The sequence below is a fragment of the Rhinolophus ferrumequinum genome, chromosome 21, assembly GCF_004115265.2.
Source record: "Rhinolophus ferrumequinum isolate MPI-CBG mRhiFer1 chromosome 21, mRhiFer1_v1.p, whole genome shotgun sequence".
Lineage (NCBI taxonomy): Eukaryota > Metazoa > Chordata > Mammalia > Chiroptera > Rhinolophidae > Rhinolophus > Rhinolophus ferrumequinum.
Window position 1 is genome coordinate 12,492,852 of NC_046304.1, and position 17,061 is coordinate 12,509,912.

At 41.9% G+C, this 17,061-nt stretch overlaps 1 long non-coding RNA gene across 1 annotated transcript; it reads right to left on the bottom strand.

Moving 5' to 3' along the window:
• Positions 1-2,362: 2,362 nt before the first annotated feature.
• LOC117014012 (uncharacterized) lies at positions 2,363-16,217 on the bottom strand. Its single transcript, XR_004421400.1, has 3 exons — positions 16,041-16,217; positions 15,219-15,285; positions 2,363-3,901 (listed from the first exon to the last, which is right to left on the bottom strand). It is a non-coding gene; the product is annotated as an uncharacterized LOC117014012 (long non-coding RNA).
• Between the last annotated feature and the right edge of the window lie 844 nt (positions 16,218-17,061).

Here is a 17,061-nt window from a genome sequence, read left to right on the forward strand (position 1 = left end):
GATGTGGAGAAGTAACTAAGTTATATCAGAATGACGTGACAGGCACATTGCCAGGCTTTGGAAGGCCTTGGGCTGATGGTCCCAGGCGAGAACAGTAGGTGTTGTTTGTCCGAATGAACTGACCATTCAGCTGGACAAGCAATATTCTTATCACAGTAACTGCCGGATCCTCCCAGAACTGGCCATTTCCTGAGTGGGAGGCAGGAACAAGGAGCTTGGCTCTAAGGTACATCTGAAAAAATACATAAGAGAGACCTCAGTTGGCAGTATAATTTCGTCATTTTGTCATTGGTAAATCTTCATCATTCTAACATTTTGAAAACTCATATACAACATGCAGTTTACAATATGAGGAGATGCCCTGACTTCCACCTGCGGACCTGTGAGGTCTGGCTGGTTCCTGACCTCTCCAGTGTTGTTTCCCACAGTTAGCCTTCTTGAGAACTGGTTAGCATTTAGGAAATTTGTATGCAGCTTGCAGCTTACAGCATGTGGGGACAGAGCCCCAGAGAGCAGTTTCCAGGCTCTCGGCCTCACGTGGAGGGGTGCTGGCTCGGGTAGTAGACGGCCGTCAGCTGTGGCTGGTTGGCCGTCAGCTGTAACCAGTGAGCCATGGGCCACTAATATAACTGCCATGGCTTTGCTAGCAGAAAATGGGGCCTAGCAAGAAGATGGTGGCTGAGCCTGCAAGCGGCGCAGTGAGGGTTGCGAACAGTGTGGCTCCTGCTTCTTGTGTCTCCAACCCAGCCACCAGCGAGAATATAGTGGTATGACTCCCCTACCTATGGCTCCGTGGGTGTTCCTGTTTGGCCTCACCATGTCCTGCGTTCTTATGTGGGGAGCGGGAGCAGAGACCCCGCAGGCTGTCCCGCATGACACAGCATCAGGAGACACCCTAACTTCCAACAACAGCAATGGCAACAGCAGCAACATTCTTGAGAAATTGTTAGCATTTTAGAAATTTGTATGCAGTTCACAGCATCAGAAAATGCCCTAATTTCCAACAACAACAGCAACATTCTTGGGAATTAGCAAGCCGCAGTGGGAGACACCTCACCTTTCCCAGCTGCAGACCTGTCAAGGTTTTGATTCCTGACCTTTCCACTGTTGTTTTTCCTAAGGTTTGTTGAGCTTTTGGCGTCTACTCTAATAGTTGCTATCCTATAGCGTTTTTTACTGCTTTTGGATACTCCTTATTGATGTTATTTGTGTATTTAGCCAAGTGATTTTTGATCAGTAGTAAACATATGTTGGGATCTCTTAAACCTGTATGTATGTGTACTCTTTTGACATGACTTTGTTATCAATGTCATGTTTAGTCTTAACCACCTTTACTTTCTGTCATTAGCACATTCCATTAATTGCCTTTGTCTTTTGCTATTGCCTTTTACTAAATAAATTGATTAGATATTGCTAAATAAATCAATTAGCCCCTCTCTGGTGTGCTCCTCCCTTTTCTTTTCCCCACTCGTCATTACAATGGTGCATGCACCTAGAGAGAGCATGGAAGCTCCACACCACCCTTGCTCCCTATACCTTGCCCTATGCATCTCTTCCATTTGGTTCTTTCTGAGTTGTATCCCATGTGTGTGTATATATATATATATATATATATATATATATATATATATATATATATATATAAACAGTAATAGTGATACCGTGCTAAGGTCCAGCTGCATGCTGCTTGAAAAAGTTAAAAATCGAGAGACAAGTTTGGTGGAAAGAAAAGTAGGTTTATTCAGAATTCCGGCATCTGGGAAGATGGCAGACTCCTGCCCAAAGGCCACCTCCCCGTTCCTAGACCGGGCAGAAGGTTTTATAGATTCACAAGAAGAACAAAGGAAAGGGAGAGTCAGTCAGGCAGGTCTAGAGGGCTGACATCCTTCCTGGGGTCTGGTCTGTTTTAGGATAATGTTGTCTCTGGACTCCAGACTTGACTGGACCACCACGGCCTAGGGCTTTATGTGTATTCTGGTGTATGGTCACCTGAAGATTAAGAAATTGCCCTTTCCAGGTTAGGATTCGGTTGATTAATTGGATTAATGAAGTATAGGCAGTCTTGAAAAGGGGGAAAAACCAGAGTTCTTTCATTAATCAGTGAGGGGAGAAACAAAGAGAAAGTAGCTGAATATCAGGGTGGATCTATCTGCCCACTGGCTAGGTTTAATTACAGGTGGCTAGATAGCAGGCTATGTGGTGAGTTAAACTGCAAACTAGCTAAGTCTAACTACAGTATTGGTTCCCAAATAGTAAACTATTTTCCTGAGTTCTGTGAGCTATTTTAATAAATTATCGAACCTGAAGGGAGGCGGGCGTCATTGTAACTCCCAATTTATAGTCGGTTGTTCAGAATGGTTGTTCAGAATTACGGGAGGTTGAGGATTTAGGATTGCATCTGAAGTGGGGGCAGTCTTGTAGGATTAAACTCACTCTGTGTATTTATTGTCAGAATTGATTAAATTGTGGGACACTCAGGTGGTGTCTGGGTAGTTGAAGAATTGGTTGCTATGGGGAAAAAATAACCCATAAATTTGGTGTAAGACGTGCTGGTAGTAAAAACGGCTAATAGCTGATGTCAGAAGTGAGATTTGCTAGACTGATACTGGCTCAGAAATAAGTGGTTTGGGAAGAGAAAGAATGAAAGGGTGGGAAATAAGGAACCTTTGGTTCCTGGGTGGTCACATGGTCACCACGGTATGGAACAGCAGTGGTACTGCAATCAGTTACTGCAAATAAAAGTTACAAATGTAATTTGGAATTGGATCCAACTCCCAGGAGTCGGTTCACTAGTAAGGAAATGCAAACTACTAAGGAAAAAATGCAACATACAACCCCTTGGTTATTATCTGTAATAACTAAAATGCAATTAAAAAATAGTTCTGGTTTGGACTTTCATACTAGACTAAGTTCAGATTTTGATCAGTCTAAGCTTTGGCCACTTGCCTCAAAGCTGTCCACAAAATGAAAAATGATGCCGGGACAACAGAAAGTACCTCTAAGGCCTTTGGTCACCAAGGAGGTAGTCAACGTGGGAGGAGGGCAAAACAAAGAAAGCACTGAAACCAGGGGATATAGTGTGGAGGAGCTGCTTCATTTTGTATCATCAGCTTCCTGAAGAACCTTTACATTTTAAAATGGACTAATTTAGGAGCAATAGCTTTGGTGTTAAATGCTGCAGGGTAGAAGGGCATGTTTGGGTTAATACAGGACCTACAGATCCCTATTAAATAATCAGAGATGGCTGTAAACAATCCAGACACACACAGGAGGATATTTCTGAGACATGTTCCTGAAGCTATCGAGGGCCTCACTAGGAGTCACCTCATTAGCGTAAAGGCAGGTAGGGTTGAAAGGGGCTTACTATGAATAACAAAAGATACTCTTCTCATCCCTATCACTTAAGATATTCCAAGGGTTTTAGAAGCACTTGTGCCAGGAAACTGGGACGAAGACCAAATATGTATCATCGTTATATGACAATATCACACACTCCCAGCTTTTTTCCAGAGTGTTTTAAAGCACGCCCCAGACAACAGCCCTCTCACTTATGTGCATCTATAACTAATAAGGGCTTTTAAAAAATATATAACTGTAACCAGAGGCCAAACAAGTCCGGGGCTCGTGTTGCCTGCACTGCTCAGCCAATAGACTGACACAGGAGTTGGGCCGTGGAATAAGCGTTTATTATCAGAGCACTGGTGGTCCGAGAAGGCAGCGGGTTAACGCCTTAGGAAAACTGTCCTACATTCTCAGACCGGCTGGGGGTATTTAAGGGAAAATCAAGGCACTCTCCCAGAGGCTGCATGACATCCCGCAGGTCTGTTCTCCTTTCATGATGCCTCCCTCTGTCGTCGGATCTCTTGTGGCACCAGTGGTCCGGGAACAGTGGGGGAGTAACCTGGGAAAATGTTAAGCAATAGAGTTTATAATTAGCAAGCATCTACAAGGGTGATCTTCTAAGATAAGGAGAGGGAACAGAGCATCCCCGAGGCATTCTGAGCTCAGCTACAGGGGTGTGAAGCCTACCTGGTGGGGGCAGGGCAGCCCAGAGGTATTCTGAGTACAGGGGGCCCAGCTGGGCCCTGCTTCAGAACCACCATGCCATTATCATATCCAGTAAAATTAATCATTATTCTTTAATATCTTATAATACCTAGTTCATATTTAAATTTATTTAATTTCGCAAAGAAGTCTTTTACAGCTGGTTTGTTCCAATCAACAAATAAATAAGATCCACATATGACTTTTGGTTGTTTTGTCTCTTAAGTCGCTTTTATTCTATAACAGACCAATCTCCCTTTTCTTCATTTCTTCCTTTCTTTATTCCTTTCTTTCTTTCGTTCTTCCTTGCTTCCTTCCTTCCTTTCTTTTTTCAGTGGCAAAATTTTATTAAAAATTGAAATGGGGGACATTAGTTTATGGTTCCACATGTAAGGAGCTTAGAAGTTGCCATTCTGTCCTAACCAACCTCCCTTTTCTTTTCTTTTCTTTTCTTTTCCTTTTCTTTTCTTTTCTTTTCTTTCCTTTTCTTTTCTTTTCTTTTCTTTTCTTTGCCACTGATTCTATGCCAATAAGAAACTGAATTGTTTGTCCTATAGAGTGTTCCTCATTATGGAACACTGATTACTTCCTCGGAGTGTTTTTTAATTTGTTCATTTATCATCTTTAGTTCCTGTAAACTGGTAGTTAGATCTAGATGACAAGGCTCTTTTAATGTGGTCCCTGCCAACCTCCACAGGCTGATCTCATGTCACTTCCCGCCCCCGCTCAGCCAGACGCCACTAAATGAATACACAACATTCTCTCATTGTGGAACTTCCCCTTTTGCTCAACTAATTCCTTCTCAGCATCGCGTCACTTCCTTAAAGAGAGAGGACTTTCTCGACCCCCAAGATAAGGGTAGAGCCCCTGCTAAGTCCTCCTGGAGCCTTGTAAGTTCCCTACAGCCATAAAAGGGAAGTCTAGGTCCCTGGTGGACAGAGGGGAAATGAAACTTTTCACCACTCACTTGGCCAGAAAATAACCTTTCCCTAAATTCCTGCCATCTACTGCATAAAAGTATGAAAGGATATGATTCTCCCCGAGTAGTGGGATTACTAAAAATGTGTTTATTCATTTTGTTTAGCTGTACTGCTCATTTTTCCTCCATGAACACATAGTACATTTGTAATAAAAATGTTTAATTCAGATAACGGTCCCTACCTCCATGAAGCTTACTTACAGTCCATAGCAGGGGTCAGTAACTATGGCCTCTGGCCAATTCCAGTCCCCTGCCTATTTCCACATGGCCTGCAAGCTAAACAAAATCAAAAGAAGAATATTTCATGATGTGAAAATTGTATGAAATTCAAATCGCAGTGTTCATAAATGTGTATTGAAATAGATCCACAACCATCTTTTTTTGTATTTTACCTGTGGCTACTTTCATGATATAAACAGCAGGGTTTGAGCACTATACTTGTGACAGAAACCATATGGCCTGCAAAGCCTAAAATATTTATTAATACTAATAGGCCCTTCAGAGAAAAAGTTTGCTGACCTCTGGTCTAAGGCAAGATTTTCAAAATGCAGGTTAATGAGATTTTGTGTGGGTCATGAAGTCAATTTAGTGGGCCTCAATAGCATTACTTTTTTAAATGAAATAGAATAAATAAAAATATTAGGTATATCACATGTAGTAAGATTAAATATCATTTTGTGAAACATTTGTTTCTCTTATATGTACTATATATGCTTATATGTGTGTATATATACTGCATTATGATATAAAATTTATTTCTTACTGTAGGCCATGGTCAAAACATCTGAAAGTCACCAATTGGAGGGAGGCTTGGAAGAAACAGAGAAGTAACAGGAAAACCACAGTACAGGGGCGGCTGGATGGCTCAGTTGGTTAGAGCGCAAGCTCTTAACAACAAGGGTTGCTGGTTCAATTCCCGCTATGGGATGGTGGGCTGCACCCCCTGCAACTAGATTGAAAACGATGACTGGACTTGGAGCTGAGCTGTGCCCTCCCCAACTAGATTGAAGGACAACGACTTGACTTGGAGCTGATGGGCCCTGGAAAATCACAGTTTCCCAACAAAAAAGAAAAGAAAAGAAAACCACAGCACAATGTGATTGGTGTGATAATAAGAGTTACAGACTCTTACAGACATAGAGGATGCATTTAAGACACCTCTACAGTGTCAGGGAGGGCTTCCTGGAAGAAATGACATCTAAGCAGTGACCTGAAGAACAACTTAGCCAGGTAAAAAAGAAAAGAAAGGAGAGAATAAAAAGAATAATAGCATGTGCAAAGGCCCTGGGGCAAAAGTGAGCAAGGCTCTGGGAAGAAACTACAAGAAGTTCAGTATGATTAGAGTTTAGAATGAGATGAGGGACTCCCTTACACCCATCACTCTCTATCACTCTCTATCACATTACTCTTTTCTTTTCTTTTCTTTTCTTTTCTTTTCTTTTCTTTTCTTTTTTTTTTTTTTTTTTAAAGATTTTATTGGGGAAGGAGAACAGGACTTCACTGGGGAATAGTGTGTACTTCCAGGACTTTTTTTTCCCCCAAGTCAAGTTGTTGTCCCTTCAATCCTAGTTCAGCTTCAAGTTGTTGTCCTTTCAGTCCTAGCTGTGGAAGGCGCAGCTCAGTTCCAGGTCCAGTTGCTGCTGCTAGTTGCAGGGGGCGCTGCCCACCATCCCTTGCAGGACTCGAGGAATTGAACTGGCAACCTTATGGTTGAGAGCCCACTGGCCCATGAGGGAACCGAACCAGCAGCCCTCAGAGTCAGGAGCACGGAGCTCCAACCGCCTGAGCCACCGGGCGGCCCTGTTTTATTTTCTTTGAGCACTTGGCACAGTCATTTTATCTCATTCATTTACTTGTATTTATTACTCCTTCCCCTTCCAACTAAAAAGTAAATTCCATGACAGGGAAGACCTTGTCTGCCTTGTTTATAACTATGTCCCAGCACAATACCTAGGATATAACAGCCACTCAGTATTTACTAAAGGAATTTTAGAAAGATATTCCTTCTCTACTGCGGTGGGGTGAGGGAAAAAGACTATGAGAGGGTAAGACTTGAGGAAACAGATCAGCTAGGAGGTTTTGGTAATAATAATACAGGCAAGAGGTGATGGTACCTTGATGTTGGAGTAAAAATGGATTCCAGAGCTAATGAGGAGGTAGAAATAACAGGTGGTGATCAATGAATAGATATTGGGGCAACGGGAGGGCAGGGTAGGAACTGAAGGAATGAAGGACGACTCCCTGGTTCCTAGCTAGGGCAACTAGATAGAACAAGTGCCATCTGCTCACAGTGGAAAGAGGAGTGAAGGTACAGTAGTTGGATGGGCGTGGGAAAGGTAATAAATTCAGGATGTAATTTGTTCAGTATGAGATGTTTGTGGGGCCTCCTGGCGGAGATTCTGTTGATCTATGAGATGGAACACAACTAGGAGAGTGAATGAGAGCACCTAGAGAGAATGAGAAGAGGCCTTAAAAACAGAACCCTGGTGAAAGCCAAAATACCAGGATGGTCAGAGGACGGGAGCGAGGAAGGAGAAGGAGAAATCCTGAGGGTAGCAGGAAAGCCAGGAGAGTTCAGAAACAAAAGAAAGGATGGTCAGCTGTGTCAGATGCTGCTTAGGTCAGGTAAGATCAAGGTGAAGAAGTAACCCCTGTCTCTTTTCATGGATGGCTGTATATTACTTTATTTTATAAATATAACATGCCCTATCGGGACATTTAGGCCGTTCTTAACTTTTCTCTTACAAATGAAGGAGGAAGTAGCTGTCCCACTTGGAACCAAACCAAAATCCAAGATAGTCTGGGACTGCCTGGTGGGTGGGAGTTGATTTGCCTGAGATGCTTTGAATGGAGATGCTTTTCTGGTGAAGAAAGGAGAAAGGCAGTTTGTAGGTACTGAGGAAGAAGTGTGGGATGAGGAAGGCAACATGAGTCTGTGTGGGGTGCTAGTCCCAACCCAGCCTTATGGACTCAGATCTGAGGCCTGAAAGAGAGGAACCATAGGCAAAGGCCAATAGAGCCACTGTAAAGCCACCAGACGCATAGAGCACAGCACCTGGATCCCAGGAAACAAAGTCATACTCAGAAGGGGTAAGTGAGAGGGAGGTACGTGAGAGGAAGGCTAATTGGAAAAATACAAAGTATTTTCTAAGTGTGGCATTGGGGGCACTGAGACTCCAAAAGAATGGCCCCAGCACATGGATGACGGGCAGGTATGGAAGCTTTAATTTTCATATTAGGAGCATTCAACAGGTGAGACAAGAGCCAGAAAGCCATAGGCTGTTACCATTAATAGCCCTGTTAGTACCCACATGCTAATGAGGCCATGGGTTTTGTTTAGTTTCCAAGTGTTAGGAGACTTTCCTGTTAACTTTCTGTTAATGATTTCTAGTTTGAGTCCTTTGTGGTCAGAGGACACACTCTGTATGGTTTCAATTCTTTTGAATGTGTTGAGGTTTGTTTTGTAGCCCAGTGTACAGTCTATCTTCGTATATGTTCTGTGGGTGTTTAAAAAGAACGTGCGTTCTGCTATTGTTGGGTAAAGTGATCTATAAGTATCCACTATATCCTGTTGGATGATGGCGTTGAGTTCTATATCCTTGCTGATTTTCTAATTGTTCAATCAGTTGCTGAGAGGTATGCCATGGGTTATGGATTTAGACAAATCTGGTCTGAACCCAAGCTGATTCAGATCCAGAACCCTGGAGAAATTCTTCTGAGATTTACTCAGTTGACATAAGTATGGAAAGTACAAAGAGCAAATATGCATACAGTGCTTACTCTGTGCCAGACTGTTATAAGCACTTTATATATATATCACTTCAAACCTCACAATAAACCTCCAAGTTAGGCATTACTACTGCAACTACTACTATTACTACTACTATTTCTACTACTATTTTACAGATGAGGAAACCAAGGCACAGGGAGATTAAGCAACTTAACCAAGACTAAGTAAGGTAGCCTGGAAATAAACCCAGGTAATCTGGCTCCTGAATAGGTGCTTTTAACTTCTGTACCATACTGCTTCTTGGAAAATCACCCAATTTCCCAGGACAAATAAGAAAGACTTATTATGAAAGCCCTTTTTTCCTGGATGATTGGATGGGCAATCAGAAACACTTCCGTCAAGTTTTCTTTGAAATACATGGAAGGATTGAAGGGAGATCCACAGAGATAGATTCATGAGCTCCTGATAAGATCTCTACTTCTCCATCCTGACAATGCCCATCTCACCACTACAATGAGAAGGAGAATGATGAAAGCCAAGGCTTAGAAATGAATACAGTACCATTAGTCACTGTGGCTATTGAACACAAGAAATATGGCAAGTCTGATATGTGATGTGATTCAAGTGTAAAATAAAAACCAGATTTTGAAGACTTAATATGAAGAAAAGAATGTAGAATATCCCACTAATAACTTTTATATTGATTACATGTTGAAATTATAACATTGCAGATACATTAGGTTAAATAAAATATACTCTTAAAATTTAAAAAAAAAAAAAAAAGGAAAAAGACAAGGCCCAAGGGGTCAGAGAACCTGAGTCTAAATCCAGGCTCCCCACTTACTAGCTTCATGACTTTGGGAAAGTTATCCAACCTCTGTGTCTATTCCCCACCTGTAAAATGGAGATAGATTAATAAGGTTGTTGTGAGGATGAAGGAAATGAATGTGAGGATGAGGAATAAATGTAAATGCTCAGAAGAGTCTTCAGCATAGTTTAATAGATGTTGTATGTTGTTATTTTTATCGTTGCAAACTGCCTATGAGATCAATCCCAAAACAGAGACTATAACTAATACTAACTTCTTGCCTTTCACAAAGAGAAGATCATGCCTTACATTTCTATTCATTGGAGGCACACTTGCCAGAAGTCTACACTTGCCAGGGCATCCATTGTCACGGTGACTTATTCCCAAATGACATTGTTCCCTCACTCTTGGGTTCAGTCTCCTACTTCTTCCCCACACTGCCCCAAATCCTTTCACTGGACCCTCTGGAACAAAATCCCCAAATCATCACCTCTTCTCTCAGTTTCCCTTTGTCTTCTTGCTCTCATAAAAACTTGGCTCTCCTCCGAAGTCACTGCTCCCTGGCAAACCTTTGAGGAGGTAGTTTTTTCCTCCCACACTCCACATGCCCTGAGGTGAGGCAGGTGTCTTTCTTACTCACTTTGCTGCTTCCGAAAGCTTTCTCTTCCCTTCGGAACCTCAGTCTCTTTGAAGCACATGCCAGTAGACAATATACCACCCATTACCCATCCTTGTTGCAATCATCTTTCACCATCTACCACCTTCATCAGAGGCTTATGTTGACTTCATCAACATTTGGCTTATGTTGACTTCTCCATTAATCATTTCATTCATGTAGTCTAAGACAACCCACTTAGACAACCCATCCAACACCCCAACTTCTCAGTGCCTTGCCTTCTGCAATCTAGTATAATCTTCTCTTCTACATCACCTCAGCCACATACTAGTACCCTGTTATTGTCAGTAACTGCACCATTTCCAATATCCTGATTTCAAGCATCCCTCTTTCCAGTCTACTCTCTGGTACCCTCAGTTCAACAATCCTTCAACACTTCAGGCTCTTTAGTCCCTTGACCAGTCCACATTTTCACTGTCCACACCTTCTTCATGTCTTCACATTCCATCTCAGCCAGTTTAGATCCAATTGTTCATTACTATAATCATTCCTTTGCACACACTCTTAGTTCTCTTGTCCTTCTCCCTCCATCTTACTTGCAAAACTGAAAGCGTGAGTAAACCAAACTTACAAACAATGAGACTTGCCCTGAGCTACTGAGCATAGCTGGAGATAAACAACTATGCGGACTGATCTCACTTTGAATTTATAATGACAAGTCACAAGTAGGCTCTTAGTACTGCCCAACAATCCCACTGTTTCCCTATGCAATTCTCTTTCCTGCTCTCTGACATGATGACTTCATACCCCTTCTCTCCTCAAATGGCAACTCCCTCCCATCCTCAGCTAATGATCTTAATTTTTATTTTATAGAGAAAAGAGAAATAACCAGAGAAGAACTTCCTCATCTTTCCGCCAGTGATTCTTATGTCAATTCCCTGCAAGTTCCTTTTTTTCTATTGTTTTCAGGTCTTTTGTGTTGAATGTGTTCCTCAAATATCTAGTCATCCTTTCTTCCTCATTGACATCCCCACCACTCCACTGAAAGCACCTTTGTTGAGATAATACCAGATCCAACAGACAGTACTCACCCTTTTAGCAGCGTTTAATGAAGTTGTCACTTCTTCCTTGAAACACTGTCTTGGCCTCGAGAACATCACACTCTCCTGGTTTTCCTCCTACCTTGCCAGGGGATCACTTGCTGGCTTCTCCTCTTACCAGTTTCTCTATGTCTACCCTTTTCTCTGATTACACTCACTCTCCCACTTCTGCCTCACACGCCGTCTTCCCCGTGCTTCCTCATGTTCATAAATGACACCAACCATGCCATCACTGGGTCCAAATCTTAGGGTTTGTCCGTACATGCAAACCCTCAGCAGGTCTCAATGTCTCTACCTTCAAACTGTATCCCAAATCTGATCACTCTTCACGGTCGCTACCACTATCCCTCACCTCAGCTGCTGCAATAACCTCCTTACTGATCTCTCAACTTCCGTCTTGCCCTTCTACGATCCATTCTCCTCATAACAAAAGATAACAGTATGCCAGATCATGTCAACCACTGCTCCCAACTCTCCAGTTGGCTTCCCCATGACACCTATGACAACACTCAAACTCTTATCATGACCAACATGGGTTAGAGCCCTACATCACCTCTCCACTCTTTTGTTCTCACTCACCATGCTCTAACCACGCATTCTTTGTGAGCCTACAGCAGGCCAAGCTCATTCCCTCAGAGCCTTTGCACTTGCTATTGCCCTTACTGAAACACTCTTCCTCTTAAATCTCACTTCCTGAACGTCACTCCTCAGAAAGACCTTCCGACCTCCTGAGCTAAAATAGACCTCAATATCTGTGTCTATCTTCTTACTTTGTCTTATCTTCATAACACTTATTACCACATAACGTTGTGTATTTATTTGTTTATTTATTTGTCAACCTCTCCTAACTGAATCCCCAGCATGTTGAACAATGCCTGGTATAAAGTAAGTACCCAGTAAATCTTTGGGGTGATAGGTTTGCTCAGTGGTTAGAGCACAGTGCCCATAACACCAAGGTCACCGGTTAGATTCCCACATGAGGCAGTGAGCTGTGCCCTCCACAACTAGATTGAAAACAACGACTTGACAAGAAGCTGATGGGTCCTGGAAAAACACATTGTTTCCCAATATTCCTCAATAAAAAAATTTAAAAAATAAAATAAAATAAATCTTTATTGTATGAAAGAAAGAAAAGAAAAAAGGGAAGAAAGAGAGAAATAACAAGCAGATATGCAAAAAGCCTCGGAAAACTGGTTTTGTCTAAAGCCAGCTTAAATATCAGCTCTTCCCTCTGCATATTTTATCAGTTGTGTTGATCACGCAGCACAGCAATGACAAGGACAGGAATTAGAGTTTGACAGGCCTGATTACAAGTCCCCGACTGACTAGTTTTAGCTGGGTGGTCTTAAGCAGGTTAGTTCATCTGTCTGGGCTTCATACACTCACTCAGCAAGTATTCACTGAGTGCCTACTTTGTAACAAGGCCACGAAGCTATGTCTGTTGTGAGAATTATATAGGATAATATATGCTAAGTCTCTAGCACCAAGCTTGGCTAATCATTAAGTACTCAATAATCTGGTGTTATTTATGCCCATTTTTCAAGTTCTGCCACGATACATTCTCATTGTCTGCTTATAATCATCTACGTTTGCAATTTGGATGTTCTTGTCGATTGAAGAATTATGTAGGACTGTTTTGGGGTTTTTAAGAGGTTGGGTTTTGTTACTTAAACATTTGTGAATTTCTGGTTTATTGTATTGTGGTCAGAGAATGTGACCAATGCAATTTCAGGTTTGGGGAATTTGGTATTTCTTTTAGAGCCTAATATTGGACCAATATTTGTAAATGTGTTGTTGGCATTGAAAAAGGTGTGTTCTCCATTTATGAGATACAAAGTTCAACAAATATCATTTGAATGCAAGCTCTAGGAGGGAGACTTTATGGTCACTGCTGTATTCCTGGTATCCACCAAAAGGGCCTGGCACACATCACAGACATTCAATAAATATTTGTTGAATGACTGGCTAATTAATCAATCGACCTTATTCTCATTTAGATTCTCAATATCTCTGTATATTTTTTCTTATTTCGTCTGCCAAAGACAGATGAGTTATGTTACAGTTTCCCACTACTATTATATTTCTGAAAGTTTCCCAGTGTATTTCTAACTATTTTGGCTTCACATATTTTAATACAATATGATTTACTACCTGAAGGTTTATGGCTGTTATATAACCACTGTAAATATACTCTATGTCAATATAAAGTGACTGTTTAACAAAACACTATCTATATAATATTTTGTATAGATAATTTTAATTTTAATTATCTATACAAAATATTAAATTAAAATTATCTATACAAAATATTAATTTTGTATTAATTTTACAAAAATTAAATACAAATTAAAAAATTTTGGTTTAATTTTCTTATGCATTCGTTTTTTTTTTAAAATAACACATAATAATAAAATTCAAAAGATACAAAGTGAAAAGTAATTTCCCTTCCTGTCTTTTCTCCCATCACCCCATTCCCCTCTTCTGAGGCAACCAATGTTAATCGAATTTTGCTGATTAGCTCAATCTGAAAACTTTAATTTTTTCATGGAGTTTAAAATATTTACATGAATTGTTCTGAATCATATACTTAATATAGTTAGTCATCTTATTTTATGCTTTCTGTGTTTTATGCTTCCTTGATGCTTTATCTTCTGCTATGTGGATTGTTTTCTTCCATTTTATCTTCTTTGGTGTTTGGAAGACATAGACCCCATTTTTTAATTTCTCCAGTGTTTTCCTTCAACATTTTCAAAACTGTACTTAACTTGTATTTCCTCACTTGGAGTCAAGAGTAAAACAACATGCTATGAAACTACCCAATTCAATCCAGAAGTTAAGCATATCCCTTTTTCCCCTCCGCAGATAATATTGATTAAATTAGGGGGGTACAGATGTAGATTATTATAGTTCGAATCTGGCCCTATGGTTGTAAGGAAGATTTATCCACCTATTATGGGCTCAGCTGTGGCTCCCCAAAATTCCTATGTTGAAGTCCTAACCCCTAGTACCTCAGCATGTGACTGTATTTGGAGATAAGGCCTTTAACTAAATTAAAGTGAGGTCGGTACAGTGGGCCCTAATCCAAAATGACTGGTGTCCTTAGAAAAAGAGGAAATTTGAGCACAGACGTGTACAGAGGGAAGATCATGTGGAGACACAAGGAGAAGGAAGCTATCTATCTATAAGCTGAAGAAACCAACCCTGCTGACATCTCAATCTCGGCCTTCTGGCCTCCAGAACTGTGAGAATATATTTCTGTTGTTTAAGCCACCCAGTCCATATTGTGGCAACCCTAGTAAACTAATACATCACCCAAAATATCTCAAAGAAAAGGGGACCATGTGGCAAGCCCCCTCTCATCTTCCCGCAGGGTGTCTCTAATGACACCCTAAAGAGGAAACTAAGGAGAGAACAGAGCATCACGCGCTCCCTGCTGGGCTACCATTTGCTGGTAGTTCTTCCTTGATACTTGGTGTTCCCTAATGAGGACATAGTGACTAATGCCTCTTAGATGACATTGACCAGAGAGTGCCCTCCCCTGCTCAGGATTCCTCCTTGCTAGCCCCTCCTGAAGTGAATATACACTACATTAATAAGGAATTAAGCAGTCTTGACTGCAATGTGTAGCTATCTTCTCCTGGGGGTAATGAGGAGAGACACTGGGCAAGGAGTCATGCTCTAGCAACTTTGTTCCTTGCCCCACAGCCAATATTGTGACTCACTGATAGATAATCACAGATGACTCCCTGTTCCTGATTCTCCACCTTTTCCTATAATCCTCTCTTAACCCTGCTGAGTTGGTATGCTTTTCTCAGGAAACACAATCCCTTCCTGCCTACGGAAAAAACCTATTTCCATACCTTGTTGGATCTTGCAAATATTACAGTCAAATGCATTAATTCCCCCTCACCCCTGCTCCTGGTATCTCGGTATCTACTCACCACAAACATATAGTAAAGGGTGAGGGGGGACAGTCAGCTCTGGTCCCAGGGTCTCCATTGGTCTCAGCTGTGACAGGGAAGAGGAGAGAAATGTTGAGGGGTTATATTCGCAAGTTTTCTCCTGAAAAATCTGAATTCAAACACTCTTCATCACCTGAGAATTACTTCCCTTCTAAAGACTCCATCTGGTCCTCATTTGGACCTTACTTCTCGGGAGATGATAACCCAGGCCTTCCCGTGCTAGGAGAACATTCCACCCCCACCACTACCCAAGGTTACATTACAAAATATCCTTAATGACAATTCACGGGGTGCTCTAAAAAGCTTCTTCCTTATCCCTGGGTCTCCCTTCACATTTTCACTTCCATGGTTTTGACTTCCTCACTTCAGGAAACAAAACCACTGTCCATTCAGTTACCCAAGCCCACTATGTAGAAACCATCGTTGGTTTCCTTTTTTCTTTCCATTACCTCCACATTCAATGTATCAGTAACCCAGTATCCTCCCTACACATCCCCCTGGTCCACACCTACATTATTTCTCACCTGAACCACTGTGATAGTCCCTAACACCTGGACTCCCTGCTTCTACCCTTCCCCTCTACAATTCACTCTCTGGACACTACCAGAACAGTCTTTTAAAAAATAAATAAAATCATGTCACTCCCTTGTTTAAAACCCCCAAAAGTTTCAAAAGGCTCTATCTATATGATCTAACCCCTGCCTACCCCTCTGCCCTCATCTTGGATCTCTCTCCCCCACCCTAATCACACTGGCTTCCTTTTGGTCCCTTAATGCAACTCTTCTCTCCCAGAGCCTTTACCTATTCTCTCAACCCAGAGCATACTCTGCCTCCAGCTCACCACGTGGCTCTCTCCTCCTGTTTTTTCAGGCCTCCTCTAAGAGGCTCCCCTCCTAAGTAGAGGCAGCAGAGCATCATGGTCAAGAGCACAGATCCTGGAGCCAAACTGCCTGGATTTGAATCTAGGCACTTCCGGTTTCCTCATCTGCAAAACAGGGATGATGATAATCGTTCCAATTCCTCCTAGGTTTGTTATGAGAATTATGGGAGTTAACACAGGTTAAATACTTAGAACAGAGCCTGGCATACAGGTTAGCCATTATTATTATGTTTGTTGTTATCCTGCAGGCCTACTAATACCATTTGTAAGGCCCAGGATAGTGGCTCAGATGAAGACCCACACATACCATAAATCTAAATATTTTAATGTATTTTAATCAAGCTATGCCCAAGGCCTGGCCCACATTCACACCATAGCCTGCTCACCTCCTCACAGTCCAGAGGCTAAAGGAGCCAAATTCTTCCGTGAATAACAACTGCCACCTGCAAGCCTGAGGGTTAACCTAGAACGGCTGGGGCAGGGTGAGCTGACGCTGCTTAGACCCCTATGTGGCAGATGAGACCCACCCACTAACACACACACGCACCTGCAGACTCAGCCTCCCATCCACTTCAGTCGACACACTGCTCTCTCATAATTCCTCTTTGCTCAGTCAGTTACTGAACCTTCCAAAACTTTCTACCAAGGCCAAAAGAGGGGGTAAGGACTTTGCGTTTCAATATTTGTGATATGCAGGGCTCCCCACAGCCTTGCTACCCATAATGCAGTCCTTGGAACAGGAGCATCAGCTGTCACCTGGGAGCGTGTTAGAAATGCATCCTCTCTGGTCCCGTCTCAGCCCTCCTGAATTCTAATCTGCTCCTAACAAGATCTCCAGGAGATACGTATGAAGGTAAAGTGAGAGAAGCACTGAACTAAGCAGAGAGCCAGGTGGGGGCCCCTCTTGCCCATGTGTCAGTGCATTTCTGACTCCCTAACCAC